Raw genomic sequence first — 4142 nt, 5'->3', positions numbered from 1 at the left:
GTCTCTCAGGCTGGGGTGCAGTGACAGTGGGGCTGGGGTCTATCTGGAGCTGGGGTGCAGTGACAGTGGGGCTGGGGGGTCTCTCAGGCTGGGGTGCAGTGACAGTGGGGCAGGGGTCTCTCTGGGGCTGGGGTGCAGTGACAGTGGGGCTGGGGTCTCTCTGGAGCTGGGGTGCAGTGACAGTGAGGCAGGGGGTCTCTCAGGCTGGGGTGCAGTGACAGTGGGGCTGGGGGTCTCTCAGGCTGGGGTGCAGTGACAGTGGGGCTGGGGTCTCTCTGGAGCTGGGGTGCAGTGACAGTGGGGCAGGGGTCTCTCAGGATGGGGTGCAGTGACAGTGGGGCAGGGGGTCTCTCTGGAGCTGGGGTGCAGTGACAGTGGGGCTGGGGTCTCTCTGGAGCTGGGGTGCAGTGACAGTGGGGCTGGGGGGTCTCTCAGGCTGGGGTGCAGTGACAGTGGGGCGGGGGTCTCTCTGGGGCTGGGGTGCAGTGACAGTGGGGCAGGGGTCTCTCTGGGGCTGGGGTGCAGTGACAGTGGGGCTGGGGGTCTCTCAGGCTGGGGTGCAGTGAAAGTGGGGCAGGGGTCTCTCTGGAGCTGGGGTGCAGTGACAGTGGGGCAGGGGTCTCTCTGGGGCTGGGGTGCAGTGACAGTGGGGCAGGGGTCTCTCTGGGGCTGGGGTGCAGTGACAGTGGGGCAGGGGTCTCTCTGGGGCTGGGGTGCAGTGAAAGTGGGGCTGGGGTCTCTCTGGAGCTGGGGTGCAGTGACAGTGGGGCAGGGGTCTCTCTGGGGCTGGGGTGCAGTGACAGTGGGGCTGGGGGTCTCTCAGGCTGGGGTGCAGTGACAGTGGGGCAGGGGTCTCTCTGGGGCTGGGGTGCAGTGACAGTGGGGCTGGGGGTCTCTCAGGCTGGGGTGCAGTGAAAGTGGGGCTGGGGTCTCTGGGGCTGGGGTGCAGTGACAGTCAGTGGGGCTGGGGTCTCTCTGGAGCTGGGGTGCAGTGACAGTGGGGCAGGGGTCTCTCTGGGGCTGGCCAGCTGTACTGAGTCAGCACCTGGTCCCAGCCCCCAGCTGTTTCCCGGGGCTGCGACACCTCCCCCGGCTGGAGCGTGGCTTTGACCAGCCGGATCAGGGTGTTTTCTTGCCCAGCTGAACATGGTGCTGGGCCTCAGCGACCGTGGCTCTGCCATGCTCCTCCTCGGGCTGCTCAGCCTCCCTCGCCCACTGCCCAGGACTCTCCAGCAGCTGCCTGCAGCTCACAGAACCGAGCCCCTGGAGATGATCTGGAAAAGGCTTAACAGTGAAATGACGTGAGTCCAGGCTCTTCTAACGCGCTGAGGTGGCAAAGGCCTCGGACTCCTGCCCTCGCCCTGGGGGTCGTGCCCTGGGGGTCGCACCCTGGCTCCATGCTGTCAAACACAGGGCACCCATTGGCTTCCATGGGGGCACGGATGGAACTGCTGGAGGTTTAACTGAGTGAGCACAGGATCCGTCCCACCACGGATGAGCCAGACCGTGCCCAGTGTGACCAGGGCCCAGGCGTGGGGGGAAAGGGTCGTTTACAGGGCTTGGCTTGGAGAGGTTCACGAAGCGATGGGGCTTCTCCCCCAGGCACATTCAAGGCCACATTGCCGTGCGTTAGCTGCCTCCTGAGAGCAGCCAGTCTGCACTGAGCCGCCGCGGGAAATGAAACCGACGGGGGAGCCAGGAAAACAAAAGCAGGGCGTGCCAGGGCAAAGAGCCAGCTGGAGCTGCCGCGCAGCGACGGGCCCTGCAAACGCCTGCAGCCGGGGCCACACTGACACTGCCCCTGCTGTAGCCAGCGGCTGCAGCCCAGGCTCCCCCAAGGGCTCTAAGCGGCGTGGGTCCGGGCTAGGCTGGCGCCGATGGCTCTGGATCTTTACCAGACGCCGGCTGGGAAGCTGGATAAGTTCATTTTCGATGCTCTGCAGCCCGACAGCACGTTCCTGCGCCAGGCTGGCCAAGCCATCGACACGATCTGTGAGTTCCTGAAAACAAACTGCTTCGCCGACCGCCCCCCGCCCCGCATCAAGGTGCTGAAGGTTGTGAAGGTGAGTGGTGGGGCCTGTCCCAGCTGCTCCTGGCACGAGCGCTGGGGGATGGTGCATCGGGCGGCTGCTTCGCACGGGGGCAGGGCAATGCCAGGCAGGGGTGACCGGTCCCGAGTGGCAAGGCTCAAGGATCCCTGCTGGTCTGTGTGCACGTCTGGGACGCAGGAGAGGGACAAGCCACCCAGGCACCAGGCGACCCGCTGGCTCGGCCCTTTGCTTCGGACACCGCAGAGTGAGACCTGGGCCCCAGGTGTAACACCAGGACATGGGGCTCGGGGACTGGCCTTTGGGGCCCCAGCGGCAGGGAACAATCTAAAGTCAAGGTCGCGAATGGGCCAGGGTGCGTCTGGGCAGGGCGCTCTGGAGACCCCATGGGTGCTGTGCTGAGTGGCACTGACCCCAGCAGGGATGCTGAGGATCTGGGGTGCCTGCTGAGGGACTGCTGGGGCTCGCAGGAGGGATCGCTGCCAGGGCGTGTGCGGCAAGGAGCAGAGTGTTATGTGGTTACATGGCAAGGAGCGGGCCAGGCTGAGCACCAGGACGGCCCCTCCGGCTGCTGAGAGCAGTATGGCCATGCTGAAGGGAAGGGCAGCCCTCACCTGGCAGCCCACATGCCTGGGAGCCACCTCCCCTGCCAAGAGCACAGGGTGGGGGGAGAGGGAGGGACCAGCAGCCAGGCTTGCCCAGGTGGGAGAGAGCTGGTGGGGACCTCGCTGGGGCTGGAGCAAGGAACACTGGAGGGGGGTTCTGTGGCCAGAATCTCTGGGGAGAAGATAGGGAAGGGGGTGATGAGGAAGCACAGAAGGGGGTAGGGTAGCATCTGCATCATAGATACCGCTACCTGCTTTAGCGCTAGTGACAGTCCAAAGGAACAGGACCTGGGGTGCACATGGATCTGTGATCTGTTCCAAGGCAGGTACTGTGCATTCTGCTACAGTCAAAATCAGATGAAGGCACAGGGTGAGCAGCTCCTTGAACAGCTCTCTAGAAAGAGTTGCTTTATCATGGGGGGGGGTTGATCGGGGTGAGGGGGGCACATGCTGCAGGGCTCATGCTGCCATGGGAAAAACATCCTTTGAGTTTCTAATCATTATAGCTGAGAACTTTCTAATGCAAAAAGCCTCACAGTCAGCTCAGGGGAATTCTATGTTACACTTCATTCTGAAGAATAAAGATGAATGATCACTGAACTAAAACCTGATGGCTAGCTAGGTGCAAGTGATCATGATCAAATTTAATTTGCTCTGTGCAAACAAAAGATAGTCCCAACCAGTATAAAGACTTGGTGCTTTAAGAGGGCCAGTTTCCTAGAGCTGAAAACAGTCCTGAGCAAAATTGAAGAGGAGGAAAAACGTAAACATAAAAATATGAATGATAATTAGGTGCTGTTTAAGGATGCTTTATTACATGCCCAAGGGATCTGCAATTATGTACAAAGCCTTCTTTGGTTAAAAAAACATCATGGTTGAGAGGGAAGGTGGAAGGACCAATTTTATATATATTGATATATATATATCAATGAGTACAAACTTGTAGTTAGGAATTGCAGACAATAGATAAGGGAAGCTAAAGGTATCAATGAACACTCTATGGCCAATAGGGTTAAGGACAATGAGAAGGAATTCTTTAAATATTTCAGAAATAAATCAAATCCTAGCATATGGCATAGGTCCAATACTAGATAAGGATGGTAAAGCTATTAGTCATGATGCCTGACATCAGTCCCAGACAAAATCAGGGAAAGATTGGTATGGAGCACAATCATTAAGGAATGGCAGAATACATAATGCCAGTCAACATGATTTTATGGCCAACGGATCTTGTGAAACAAATCATGGCTAGATCCACAAAGGGATTTAGGCATCTAACTGCTGCTTTAGGCACCTAAATACAAAATGTAGATCCTCAAAACTACTGCTGAGCAACTGCCTAATCCTGCAGGTACCTACATTCCCAGGAGGGATTGGGAGAGTCTCACCCCAGAATACCCTATAGCCAGTGATTTGGGCTCCCAGTGGGAGCCTGCAAGGCCCTGCCCTGAATTAAGCAGAGTGGGGATCTGAAACAGGCTCTCCCACT

The sequence above is a fragment of the Mauremys mutica genome, chromosome 16 (genome assembly GCF_020497125.1).
Source record: "Mauremys mutica isolate MM-2020 ecotype Southern chromosome 16, ASM2049712v1, whole genome shotgun sequence".
Taxonomy (NCBI): domain Eukaryota; kingdom Metazoa; phylum Chordata; order Testudines; family Geoemydidae; genus Mauremys; species Mauremys mutica.
This window is presented reverse-complemented; position numbering follows the sequence as displayed.